This window comes from Giraffa tippelskirchi, chromosome 1, assembly GCF_054371585.1.
Source record: "Giraffa tippelskirchi isolate mGirTip1 chromosome 1, T2T-mGirTip1v1.2.pri, whole genome shotgun sequence".
Taxonomy (NCBI): Eukaryota; Metazoa; Chordata; class Mammalia; order Artiodactyla; family Giraffidae; genus Giraffa; species Giraffa tippelskirchi.
The window spans coordinates 36,689,520-36,704,488 of NC_137275.1; the positions used below are offsets into that span (position 1 = coordinate 36,689,520).

Genomic DNA, 14,969 nt, shown 5'->3' on the forward strand with positions numbered 1-14,969 from the left:
CTAATAAAATGTAAATGCAAATTGTAATGCAAAGTTATAAAATAACCTTAAAAAGGTGTTTCATTCATGTACAAAAGTTGGATAGCTACTAGAAGAATTTTAAAGATTCATATAAATTAAATACAATTGAATAAAATTCAAAGAGAACCCACCCTCTGATCATGTTGTCAGAAAAGATGAAACACACAGTGCCCTAGAAAAAGGCAAGGAACTCTGTCTTCAGTTCTAAGCAATACTTTTGAGATCAACATAATCAAGGTGGACGAGTTCAAAGATTGAAACTTGAAAGGAGTGGAGTCTAGAAACAATGGAGAGAGAAACTGGAGTCATCACCAGGACAGAATAATTCAGGGACTGGTATTCCTATCAACCTTTACACAGCCCAGAGTCCCAGTAGTAGTCTGCTTTGTAATCAATTTGGCTCCAGGGTAATTTTAACACAGTCATTAACCCATGGGCCTCACCCTTTCCTCCTAATTCTACAATTCCACAACTCTCTTTCATTGTTTACCTCCAATCCTTAAACTGTCCTTTTATCTCTGCAACACCTCTTTTAACATTTCTTAAGATTCTAGTGACTCAAGAGCCCCCTCTTTTAGAATCTTCATCCTACCCCTAAATGATTCTTTTCCTAAAAATATATTCAAATATGTAATTCCTAGGTTTAAAACATTAAAAAAATAGAAGATGCGCACTAAGATGAAGTTAAATTTAGTATTTCTCTATAGCTTTAACGTGCTAATTTACACTGTGATTCTAGAAGACGAGGAGAAAGACAGTAGTGATAGCTTATTATGTTGTGTCTTACAAACTTACTTGATGATAGATGCAATCTTTCCTTTGCACGCCTCAATTATGTTGCATGGCTAATGTTCCATAGAACATACACTGAGAAATACTGCTCTACAGAATTATACAAGTTAATGTGTTTCTTTTTTCTGTAAACTTCCCTCTCCTAGTTTTTGTGACAGTAGCCTTTTCCCTTGGTTCTGGACTAGCATGTTTCAACTTTGACAAATCTTCTGCATATATATCTCCATCCTGTTTGCAAAGTTTTTGTTCTCTACGCTCCCCCCCACCCCAACCACCCCCTTTGTTTTGTTTCAGATACTTGCATCACTCTCAAAATTCCACTCGTACCTCTCTACAATTGATTCTCAAATATTTAGTTCCTTCTGAAGTGGCAGCATAGTGGTTTGGTTCAACAAAATGATGGTGAAGGAGGTTAAACTTCAGGTCTACTTATTAGCTGCATGACCTTGGGTTTTAGTAGTATTTGCTCAACAAATTTGGAGAATTAAGTTAGGTTTCAGGAAAAATGCTTCAAATATTTTTTATAAGCTATTTTTTTCTTCCCTGCCTCAAGCTCTTTTCTAAACCCAGGGCTATCATCACTGCTGAGCACTATAAATTTCCCAAGCACCTCAAACTTTAGATATTTAAGGACTTACTTCTAATCCCACTTCACTGAACTCTACACGTCAACATTTCTTCATTTTCCTATTGTAAATAATAGTACTGCCACTTGCATAATCACTATGGCTCAAAACTCAGTACTTGCTTTTTTTTTTTAAACCACACTCAGGAATTTGTTAGTTTCTGTCACATTTTCTTCACCACTTCACCCTAATCTCATTTCTCCCCCTCACCATCATCAGCACTTGAGTTCAGGTGGAATCACTGAACACTTAGATGGTGGCATTCATCTAATTAACTATTCTTTCTGGAATTTAAGGCACTTGAATGCAACTGTCACAGCATTTTCTAAAATTCTCTGATCTATCAGTCTTCTTTCAAACTGATATTTAAGGTAAAATCTGCTCTCTCTTGAATTAAAACTTGATATTTTGTTGTCTACTATTCTCAAATTTAAAAACTGCTTTGGTTCTGCAGTTAGATTAAATTTCTTCTTTCATATTCTATTTTGTGGTACTTCTGGTAGTGTGCCTAGTATTACAGCTTTGGGCAAGTATGACCATAGTCAATAGACTATGACCACTGAATCGAAAGTCTTCCCTGGTGGTTCAGTTGGTAAAGAGACTGCCTGCAATGCTGGAGACCTGGGTTCAGCCCCTGGGTCAGGAAGATCCCCTGGAGAAGGAAATGGCAACCCACTCCAGTACGCTTGCCTGGCGAATTCCATGGACAGAGGAGCCTGGTGGGCTACAGTCCATGGGGTCACAAAGAGTCAGACATTATTGACTGACTAACACTTGACACCTGACTGAATACAAACACAATGTTATATATTTACATCCTCTTTGTAACTTTCCATAGTGTTTGGGAAATAAATGACATGACTATGAGTTTTTAAATATACTTCCATGAATTGACTCATGTAATATATAGCCTCTTTCTCTTCTGCTGGTCATTTTCCCCTTAAGTGATGATCTTTTTAGAACTCCTATAATACCGTATCTAGCCAATAAGACACATAGATAGGTAGATATTTGTTGCCTGAATGCAGATCTAAACTTTCCAGTCAGTCTACAATTTCATAAAAGCATGATTTATCTACAACACTTTCTCCCAAGTTGAGCAATTTTCAAGAATCTCCTGAATAAACAAAGCAGCATATTTTATTAGAAAATTCAATACATTCAACATTACTTATTCCTATATAATTGCACAGATTCCTAGAAGTTATTATTATATGTTCCAGAACCACAGAGCGCATGGTGAAGTTTTAGAGCAAAAACAACCAATTAACAACATGAGAAATAAAAATCCCAATGGATTTTCTCTGCTCACTGTCTTAAATCCCCTATTTCACATTCTATTGGGGGTGATTCTTTTTTAAAACTTAAACGTGGTCTAAGCCCTTCAACAAACTTAAACCAAGTCTGAAACCCCTTTCTTGGCCCATAGGCCTTACGGGACCAGAACCCTGTGTCTTCCTCTCCCACCTCACCTGGTCCTGTTTTGCTTTCTGCTGTACTCAGTGTTTAGCGTACCAGTGGGCCAGAGTAGCCAGTTAATGAATAATGGCTGGAAAATTATTTTTTAAATGAAAATTAAATTTTATAATTGCTTATAAGTATATTTCTAAAAAAATGTATATTCTTGTGGAGTACCTCTGATATTCAACTTATCCCTTCTCACATTTAAAATCATGTTTGGAGAACTCCATTTTTCTCCTTCACCCCCTTTTTCTATCTGTAAAACTGCAGAAATTCTTCTCAGCTAGTGGCTACATCTCAGGAAGGTGGAAAACATTAACAAGGTCATATTTTAAAATGCTCAAGACTTCTCTGGATGAAAGATGTTACTAAGTATAAAGTATAATTACCATTTCTGATAGGATTACATTCTGGATGGGAAAGTATAAATGGGAGTCCCTAGAGGAAGAAGACCACTAATGGTTTAAGTGAGATGCTGAAGCCTGAGGATAAACTAATTTAAGTCAAAGCTCCAGAGTTAAAAAGAAAGTAATTTTAACTAGATTAAATAATGCCACCCATTGCAGAAGAACAGCCTGCCATTTACATAAGACATAATTTAAAGTGGATTTTCTGGAACTCTATGTAATATGCAGTTATCTCATTTTATAAGCTGGGGCTGGAATCAAAGATTGCACTACACTGTGATGGAATGAAGAAGAACACACCAAAATGATTATGATATTTTATCACATTTTTTTCCTGAGATAATCTCACATACTAAATAAACAATTCTAAATAATTTATTTACTGTATAATTAGTGGAATTTAAAAACTAAGCATTTGAGAATATCACAAGAATATATGAATGTGTGTAACCTCTTTTCATTCTGTAAGGTCAGTGACCCACTATTTTTTTCACTTTTTTGCTTCAGCTTTTCACTAAGTGCCTAGCATATAGCACTGAAGCTCAGTAAATGCCTTTTTAAAAATAAATCATGAAAAAAAAATAAAATAAATCATGAATTTTACAATCATTAAGACTTTATAACTTCACATAGAGAAATACTTTTTCATATTACTGTCTCAAAGAATGAGTCAGAAACCAAACAGAGAAAACTAGTTCAGTTCAGTTCAGTCGCTCAGTCTCTGTCCGATTCTTTGCGACTTCATGGACTGCAGCACGCCAGGCTTTCCTGTCCATCACCAACTCCCGGAGCCTACACAACTCATGTCCATCACATTGGTGATGCCATCCAATCATCTCATCCTCTGTCGTCCCCTTCTCCAGTCTTCAATCTTTCCCAGCATCAGGGTCTTTCCAAAGAGTCAGTTCTTCGTATCAGGTGGCCAATGTGTTGGAGTTTCAGCTTCAACATCAGCCCTTCCAATGAATATTCAGGGTTGATTTCCTTTAGGATTGACTGGTCTGATTGCCTTGCTGTCTAAGTGACTCTCGAGAATCTTCTCCAGCACCAAAGTTTGAAAGCATCAGTTCTTTGGTGCTCAGCACTCTTTATGGTATAACTCTAGTATTTAGTAATTTTAAATATTACTCCATAGCTAAGAGATAAGGGTATAGATCAGATTGATTTATTCTAGTCTTGTAATTGCTCCTGACTTTCATGTGGCAGAAATTTCTCTGTGGTTAAGTGATGCACATAACAGAATAACTTGAGACTAGTAAATGAGGTTCCATGCTAACAGTATAGCCCATCTCAAGAAGAACTCATACAGAAGCTTTGTGAGTTTACAAAGAGAATACTAGCTCAAATTCAAAAACACAGTAATGTGCCCTACACATAACCACTATATGCTACAATTATTAGGCCATTTCTAGATAATTCAGAAATGGACAGAAAACAGTTGATAGTGTTTTCTTGGAAACACCTCTATCACTAACACTTCTTGTATAGGGTCCTTTGCTGTTTCACTGAGCTTTTGGATGTTCCCACCTATTTTTTTTTTTATCAATTTTCAAATAATATCAAATACTTTTTGACTTAAAATATTATTACAACTTATTTTTTTAACTCACTTCGCTGTATTCTTCTACCCTGAATCTTTGCCAATTTTTGTTTTTGAATATTTCTTTCTACTTCTATAGAAACTGGCTCATGAGAATTTTTATTTGGCACATATAAAACTATAAGAGTCAGTCAGGAATTTGCATTTTCTCATGAAATTGGTTATAAGCTTTTTAAGGATATTAAGGTTATCTTTGTAGTTAGTCTTCAATTGGTCACTGAATATATACTAAGTATAATATATATTTAGTGATATGACATATGCATGCATGCTAAGTTACTTCAGTAGTGCCCAACTCTTTGTGACCCTAAAAAGGACCAAAGCTTGCCAGACTTCTCTGTCTGTTAAATTCTTCAGGCAACAATACTGGAGTGGGTTGCCATGCCCTCCTCCAGGGGATCTTCCTGACCAAGGGATCGAACCCATGTCTCTTTAATCTTCTGCACTGGCAGGTGGGTTCTTTATCTTGTCAAGTAAATACAATGTGACCACATTATTCATAATATATTTTCGACTTACTTCTTCTTTATATATGTCATCAGTATATTAAAAAAGGCACTGTAAATTTTCAATAGCACAGAGTAGAAGAGATGATTATGTGATAGGTGTCTGGATTAGAAATGAAATGTAGAAGACATACTGTTTTAAAGTCATTATCATCTGCTTGGTTTAGAAATTATTTTGTGAATTATAAAAGATATAGATAGATAGATAGATAGATAGATAGATAGATAGATAGATAGATACACTCAATATTTAAAGAAATAGAATACTAGAGAGTAACATAAGCCAATTAGAAAATGAATATCATACTTAAAACCTGCAGATGTAATACAAACTTTTAGCATTAGGGGACTATCAGAAGTTATCAACTATCTTAACGAAGAAGTTGGACTTCCTGATGCTCTTCTAAATAGATTCCAAGTATATCTGTTTCATATTAATGTAGATATTCTTTACCAAACTTCACAATATGCTATTTAATATCAAGCTGAAGAAAGATGACGTGACTAGTTCTTTCTTGCCAAATACTGGAAAATTTAATTAAATAGACATTTGACTTCAAGTTGAAAACTAAATAAACTTTATCCTTTTAACTTTATTGACTGACCAAAGTAACACAAAAACATCAGTACTTCATCTGCAATGAGAACTCATATTGGATGAACTTTGTCTCTGTTAAGGATGTGATTACTAATGGAGGTGGTGGAGCCAGACTTAAAATCAAATTACTATGATGTGACAGCTTAATCTCAGACTTAACATAATCTTTATTCTACCACTTTGAAACTTCTTGGTGATTTAATAACACTCAATTTAAGGGTATAACATTATAAGCTTTAGGCATGCCAGTTAGAATTCTGGCATGCTAAATTGTTGGTTTGTCTAAAACTCTCATAAAAAATGGAATAAATTTTGCTTGGCGCTAAAGTGATCCATTTCCTTTGAAGCTTGAGAAGAGTGAACATGACAGTTTAAAGGTTAATCTGGTTATTTTGTGTAAGAAACTAAATAACAGTGGCAATATTGAGTTAAAATATGATAATAGAAGAGCAAAAAACAAAAAGCATACACTTTCTGTTATTATTCTAATCTTTTCACAAAAGTGAAGATCACTAAACCTCGCAAAAGTAAGAATGAAAGAAAAATTGTCCTTAACTTTAAGTATTCTCATTCATGGATTCTGGCATTTTTCCCTGTGTTCTAAATTACTTTCACACTGGGAAGCTTTCTAAAAATGAAATTATATAATAGTTTGGGAAGATGAAGAAATCGCAAAGGAGCAAAAGGACTGGAGCATGTTCATTTTCAAGATAAGAACTCATATTTTTCCATGAGTAGTCAAGAATACACTGAAGCTACTTGCAACATGTCTGTGGAAGGATTAGGATCATTGAATTCTTCAAAGTATAAGAAATTCAACAAAATAAAATAATATTTATGAGATTGAATTGGTGAGAGTGCTTCAAAATTTAAAGAAATATTGCTAAGTCAAAAGGAAGAGCTTAGTAAAGAAGGAAACAGTAAATGGTCACAACTGTTGTGGAGATATTGAAAAGGAAGTTCTGAGAAAATAAAATTTGACTCAAAGGAAAGTTTCACATGGTTTTTTATAAAATATTATCAGTAAATCAGTGGAGGGAAAATACGGTGGGGAAATAGCTACTAACTTCTTAAGGAATATCATTACGGTTAAAAAAAAAAAAAAAAAAAACCTTCCAGCCCTCCTGACACTACAGAAATTAGTTCATTTGTGTCATAGCCCTTCTGTTTTCTGAGTAGCTCAAAGTTACTTTGGTTCTTCCATCACAGTGTTTTGATTAAGTGAGTTGTACTAGCTATGACAGATGTTATGCGATACTTCCAAAGTTTATTTAATAAAAACGTTCCAAGTTCAGTGACAGTACTGGTTCACAAAACACATGCCACAAGTTAGCAAAGGCTAAGAACTGTCAGTGGTATTGGGTCAGTCACTTTAGTGGAGAATTATAAAGATCATAATTTCAGTCCCATTCAGTTTGACGCTATAGCTTGAACCATTAACTTCAGTCAGCAAACAGGTTTTCTTATTCAAGTAGCAAGTGCCTCATTGCTATTTGAAGGTAATATAAAACAAATGATTCTTAGTAGATTAACCAAGATCATCTTACTGGTAAAGATTTAAAAATCATTCCCCTTTTCACATATGAAGCAAAACGAAAATTTTCATCAATAGGAGAATAACTCAATACATGGTCTACATAAACCCATGAACTATTATAAAACCACTGCTACTGCTGCTGCTGCTGCTAAATCACTTCAGTCATGTACAACTCCTAGCGACCCCATGGACTGCAGCTTACCAGGCTCCTCTGTCCGTGGGATTTTCCAGGCAAGAGTACTAGAGTGGGTTGCCATTGCCTTCTCCATATAAAGCCACTAAAAAAACTAAATTATACCAGCTGATTCTGGCTAATTTCACAAGATATCATAAAATGAAAGAAGAAAGATGCATATACAATGTGATCTCATTTTTGTAAAGACATACACACATACCTAGACACACACATATATAAATCTATATTCATGTAAAAATCTCCAAAGGATTCTTGAATACAAGAATTATCAAAAATATACACTGAATTATATGTTTATAAGTGTGTGCCTATATATACATACATGTATATATATATATTTATATATGCACATACATAAATACATATATAGTATGCACTATATATATATATATAAATTCCATCCTTGTAAAATCACATGTGTATATATAAATGTATAAAGCAACACCTAAAATAATGGTTGGTACCAAAGATAGTTGAATTTACTTCCAGTTATAGAAACTCAAGTAAACTTTACTTTCAGTTTCATTTATATTTTTGTAATATTTTTATTATTTGATCACTTATTCTTTATCTTTGTAATCAGGAAAAAAGACACTTTACTGTAGAAGAAAAAGGTAAGCAGACTGGTTTCAATTTAATCCATCAATCTGAAATCAGCCATGGACTGCCCATTTTCTCCTAGATAATATGAGCATTCTATGATAGTTGATATTTGATAAACAAGTATATTTGGTAATTAAGTAATAGAGCTTGACATATATTCTCAAAGTATATTCTTGAAGTATATTCTATAGTGAACTATATTCTTTTTAAAATAAAATCATGTACTTTAATTAAAAAAAAAAAAAAAAAAACTTGTGGAAGGCTGAATAATGCCCTCTTTCTCAACTGACCATACCATAATCCCCTGAGCCTGTGCATGTTTTAATTTTCATTACAAAATGAACTTTTACAGGTGTGATTAAGTTAAGGATTTTGAGATGAGAAGACAATCCTGAATCATCCAGGTGAGCCCATAATGGGTCCCTATGAAAGAGAAGCAAGAGGGTCAAGGTCAGAGAAGAGACCTGAGGACAGAGCAGAGGGTGGAGTGATGTGCTCTGAAGATGGAGGAAGGAGCCACAAGTCATAGCATTCAGGTAGCTTTTAGAAGCTGGAAAAGTCAAGGGAATAGACTCTTCTAATAGAAATGGATTCTATCAATAACCTTATTTTAGACTTCTGACTTTCACATCTGTAAGGGAATAAAATTATCACCATGTTGCAATATAGTGGCAGTAGAAAACTAATGCAAGTGTTTAACAATTATTAACAGAAACAAAGCATTATAAATCAGATTCAGTTCAGAGAAAGACTTGTGAGATTTTTAAAATGGAAATTATACTACATAAATAAAAAAAACTGCTATAAAAATAAAACAATATAGCATAAGTGACAGTCATCACCCTACTCCCTAACGAGTTTTTTTCTTGTAATCCTTGTACTAACATAGGTTCCTAACAACGATTCCTACCTCCTGATAGAAACTGTTTCCATGTCAAGCTAACTTCAGCAAACATGACTCTAATTTTTAGGTATCACCCTAAAGAATAGTAAAACGTTTTGCAAAAGATAGCTGATAAGAATTATCAATTCCCAGATAAGAAGCTATTCTTACCAGCCTTTAATAAAATGAACAGAATTGAATGAGTCAAAGGGACCTGTATTCAAATCCCCACCCCTTCTCTCCACCCATCTACTAAGCATGGGAACTTGGACAAAATAAGGATTAAGAATATGTACCTGTGTTCCTTATTTTTAAAATGGGAACTATACTACATAAATAAACAAACTGCTATAGGACAAAATTGTTACCAAAAGCAAGTTGTGTGCCTGATGCACAGTGAGACCAAACAATACCAGAATGTCAGAGTCTGGAACAGAGAAGGAGATGGGTGGCTCATGCCTTAAAAAAACCCAAATTCTCGAAAGCTTTAGTAGAGCCCTTTTCTAGGAAAGGTGAGAGAGGGGAGTGGTTAGTTGTTGCAAACTTCTTGGTGTCAGATCCTTTGTTCTTGAAGTGAATAATGATGTTTCTGTAAATCTCTACCGTTTGTGCATGCATGCTAAGTCACTTCCGGAGAAGGCAATGGCACCCCACTCCAGTACTCTTGCCTGGAAAATCCCATGGACAGAGGAGCCTGGTAGGCTGTAGCCCATGGAGTTGTGAAGAGTCAGACACGACTGAGCAACTTCACTTTCCCTTTTCACTTTCATGCATTGGAAAAGGAAATGGCAACCCATTCCAGTGTTCTTGCCTGGAGAATCCCAGGGATGGGGGACCCTGGTGGGCTGCCGTCTATGGGGTCGCAGAGTTGGACAGGACTGAAGCGACTTAGCAGCAGCAACAGCAGCTAAGTCGTTTCAATTGCGTCCAACTCTTTTGTGACTCCACGGACTTTAGCCTGCCAGGCTCCTCTATCCATGGGATTCTCTAAGCTAGAATACTGGAGTGCACTGCATGCCCTTCTCCAGGGGATCTTCCCAACCCATGGAGTGAACCCCTGTCTCATGTCTCTTGCAATGGCAGGTGGGTTATTTACCACTAGTGCCACTTGGGAAGCCCCGTATTTCTACCAAACAGAAGTGTTTCCCTGCTCTGTCAAGAAAGGACCAGGTCCTGAGGCAATACTTTCACCTTCTAGGGACTCAGTCCTGGCTAAGAGGAGGCAGATTTTAATTGGTAGCTTCCTCAGGCCACCAAAATGGCTGGGGAGGGCGGTATGGCAGCTCCCACAAACTGCAACCCAGGTAGACTGCCACTGCTATTAGGTCACAGAGACAGGGATGGGGAAGATGTTTACAACTGCCTCAATGCCTGGGCCAGGGCCAGTGAGTGGCCTTAATGAGGGCTCTGGAGCCCTGCCGAACACAGCCCCTAGTTTGTCCCCTGAATCCCCAGCTCACATGCTGGTTCAAGGCTGGGTGAGCTGGAGGGCCCCAGGGAGAAGGCTGGGATCCACCTCTTACCTCACTTTCCACTTAAAGGCCACCACTTCACCAACCTTTGGCTAAAATCCTCTTCCTAACTGACACTTCTTGGCAGTTGGATGCTTGTGGGTGGGGTCCACTGCAATGCTGACCAGAGGCTCAGCATGACCACTAAGGGTCACTTATTGACAGCTGGTTGCTTGTGAGAGGGTCCTCTGTGGTGCAGACCAATGGCTGAGTGGGACCTGTTGCCTGGTAACAGGGTGAGGGGTAATGGCACACAGAAGCAACTGCATGCTAAAGGCTGCACTTGGCCTTGCTGTTAGGAAATGATACTGTATACAAAGTATTTAGCATAGTGTCAACACTTGGTACTTGCTTAGACAACAATATCTACTATTCGGGAAAAATACTTAATTTTTCTTTAGCGATTTCTCCCTTTTATATTTTAATTTTGACAAAGAGAAAGAAAATCAAGTAGAAGAGTTACAGTCTATTTTTATTAAACATTCCACAATGTTCTTTCTCAATCAATTGTTTCCTGGACCATCAGCTTCTAAGTCACTCCAGTTTCCACTCCAATCAGAGAATGATCTCCTAAATGTTTCAGAACTATTTGCATCAAATAGTTACCTAGCAACCATCACTAATGTAAAATTAGATTTGAGTTTCTGTTAAAATATACAGTATATACTGAAATAATTCAAAGATAGATGAAATCTAGTCCATATCAGAATTTTAACTTTTAAAAACATACTCAGGTAGAATATCTCAAGAGCCCAAATCAGGAAAGTACAATACTGTTTATAGCTTGGGGCTTCACTGGTGGTTCAGCAGTAAAGAATGATGTGGGTTCAATCTCTAGTTCTGAAATATCCCCTGAAGAAGGAAATGGCAACCCACCCAGGTATTCTTGTCTGGAAAATACCATGGACAGTAAGGACCTTTGTGGGCCCCAGTCCATGGGGTCACAAAGAGTAGGATACAACTTAGTGACTAAAGAACAACGATTCAGAATTTTATTATTTATTTGGTGTTTTCAACAATAGGCTAAACTCTCTACCCATATTGTACGAAAGATTAAAATATTAATAGCAAATTTTTATCAAGCACTAATTACATGCCAGAAACTATTTTATTCTTTTGTGTGCATGGCTATTTGAAGAGTCAAAATAACTAATGTAAGTGCTTGCATTGAAAAGATAAACCATATTTTAAAGCACTAGATTCATTTGAATATTTCTGGTAAACAGCGAGACTCTTCATATCTATTTTTCATCAATGAGGCAGAAAGGATCCCAGCTTTCTAATACTTAAGTAAAATAAAATGGCCTTCATACGTTGGTCCCTATTCTGAATCTTCAGCATTTTCAGAACCAATGACAAATGGATTTTTAGTGAACAGTTACTGCCAGTGTTCAAGCTACTCCCTGATGATAAAAAAAAAAAAAGGCATTTCAACATTTTAGAAAATATCATCTGACACCCCCAAGGAGCAGCAGCTGGTAAGATTCAAACAAGTAATATAACATCATAAACTCTTGAATTTTGTGTTAGAATCAATGCTAATCACGAATGTAGACAAATGTTGAAAAATGACTGAAGGACTGCTGGGTCCTAAAGACAAAGAATAGTTTATGTTTTTCCCTTTACATTTATCACTCATTCTTTAAAAGAGTAACACATACCATCTGTTGCAGGGCAGTCATTTCATAATTTATGAGATCTGAACTTGATATATGAAACTCATTCAATATGAGTATTAGTGAGTGCATGATACAGTAGAACCAGGAATCCTTACAGCTTTGCCTTGATACTCTCTGCAATATTCTTTTACAAGGCAAGCATTTTCCTGGAATTAAGCCCTGATGAATTTGGGTAAATAGCTCGATAAATAGGATAGAACAGATCAGGATAAAGCCAGAATACAGCCATAAGAAAAGTTTGTTAGAATCTGATGCACACAGCCAACTACCAGTTCAATCAGTACTTGAGAAAACAGAATGAATACAGAAGGCAAACAAAAAAAAAAAAACCCTCGAAAATCTTGTTGCAGAAATAAATGCATTTTGTTTCCAACAAATTTGAATATGGACTTCATCTGAATTTTTCCTTTTGTCCTGATAAACTTAACAACAATGAATTTTCTAAGAGTAAGAATAGTAAAGAGAGCAAGTCAAGGAAAACAACAGTATAGGAAAGCCTATGCTCTGCCTTTTGAGAGAGATTCATTCCTTTCTTGTCTCCATAATTACATTTGCTGGGTTTTGTTTGGTTGTTTTTAACTGCAGTTTTTAGAAACTATTAAATCTCAATGTAACTGAGGAGTGAATCTATTTCAAGCTACTTTAAAAACTAAAATGAGAAAGGATTTGCTGTAGAAATTTGGATGTAAATTTGAAAGCTTCCAAAAGTAGTTAGCCTATAGTGAACATAAAAGGAAATGGCACACCTCACCTTCTCTAAAAATGTTCACTTATTGGCTTTCTCTAGGTAATTTTGAAATAAATTTATGAAAAATGTTACAAGACTTGAAATCAAGCTGTACGCACAAAAGATTGCACTTTCATGATATTGAGAAAGTTGGGTTTTTTGATGTCTCAATATGCTATCCTAAATTGTATTATGGAGAAGGAAATGGCAACCCACTCCAGTATTCTTGCCTGGAGAATCCCGTGGATAGGGGATCCTGGTGGGCTGCTGTCCATGGGGTTGCACAGAGTTGGACACGACTGAAGCGACTTAGCATGCATGCATACATGCACTGGAGAAGGAAATGGCAACCCACTCCAGTATTCTTGCCTGGAGAATCCCAGGGACAGAGGAGCCTGGTGGGCTGCCGTCTATAGGGTTGCACAGAGTCGGACACGACTGACGTGACTTAGCAGTAGCAGCAGCAGCAAACTGTATTAATTATAGGCTATATTGAAGGTAAAGAAACACAAAATAACAAAGTTATTCACATGGGGGCAATTTTGAATTTTGAAATCTTCATGGAAGAATTTGAATATGAGAAACTGAATTAGAATGTCAAATATCAATTAAAGGGGATACATTTAAAACTTATATCTTTTAAAGGCCTTACTCACACCTTCTGTCTAATACTGTTGTTCAGTTGCTCAGTCATGTCTGACTCCTTGTGACCACATGGACTGCAACAAGCCAGGCTTCCCTGTCCTTTACTATCTTCCTGAGTTTGCTCAAACTCATGCTCACTAAATCGATGATGCCTCCAACCATCTCATCCTCTGTCATCCCCTTCTCTTCCTAACCTCAATCTTTCCCAACATCAGGGTTTTTTCCAACGAGTTCGCTGTTGGTCAAAGTATTGGAGCTTCAGCTTCAGGTTCAGTCCTTCCAATGAATATTTAGGGTTGATGTCCTTTAGGATTGACTGGTTTGATTTCCTTGAAGTTCAATGGATTCTCAAGAGTCTTCTCCAACACCACAGTTCAAAAGCATCAATTCTTTGGCACTCATCTTTCTTTATGGTTCAACTCTCGCATTCATACATGACTACTGGAAAAACCATAGCTCTGAGCATACAGACCTTTGTCGGCAAAGTAATGTCTCTGCTTTTTAATACACTGTCTAGGTTTGTCATAGCATTTCTTCCAAGGAGGAAGCATCTTTTAATTTTATGGCTGCAGTCATGGCCTGCAGTGATTTGGGAGCCCAAGAAAATGAAGTCTGTCAGTGTTTCCATTGTTTCCTCATGTATTTGCCATGACGTGATGGGACCAGATGCCATGATCTTAGGTTTTTTTGAATGTTGAGTTCTAAGCCAGCTCTTCCACTCTCCTCTTTCCCCTTCATCAAGTGGCTCTTTAATTTCTTTGCTTTCTGCCATAAAGGTGGTGTTATCTGCACATCTGAGGTTATTGATATTTCTCCTCGCAATCTTGATACCAGCTTAAGCTTCATCCAGCCCAGCATTTCACATGATGTACTCTGCATATAAGTTGAATAAGCAGGCTGACAATATACAGCCTTGATGTACTCTTTTCCCAATTTTAAACCGGTCCATTGTTCCAAGTTCAGTTCTAATGGTTGCTTCTTGTTCTGCATACAGGTTTCTCAGGAGGCAGGTAAGGTGGTCTGATATTCCCATCTCTTTAAAAATTTTCCAGAGTTTTTTGCGATCCACACAGTCAAAGTCTTTAGTGTAGTCAATGAAGCAGAAATAGATGTTTTCCTAGAATCCCCTTGCTTTTTCTATGATACAATGAATGTTAGCTATTTGTTCTCTGGTTCC

General features: G+C 36.5%; 1 protein-coding gene across 15 annotated transcripts in view; it reads right to left on the reverse strand.

Moving 5' to 3' along the window:
• Positions 1 to 14,969, reverse strand: part of ADGRL3 (adhesion G protein-coupled receptor L3) — an 885,081-nt gene that overhangs the window by 341,658 nt on the left and 528,454 nt on the right. For 7 of the 15 annotated variants that reach the window (XM_081507756.1, XM_081507431.1, XM_081507660.1 and 4 more), the window contains exon 1: positions 10,754 to 10,954. The exons of 4 other annotated variants lie outside the window; for them this stretch is intronic. The gene's annotated coding sequence lies outside the window, so the exon portion shown is untranslated. Of the gene's footprint in view, positions 1 to 10,746; positions 10,958 to 14,969 lie in introns of those variants that run through there. 4 more of the 15 variants (XM_081507599.1, XM_081507339.1, XM_081507158.1 and 1 more) reach the window with 2 other exon arrangements.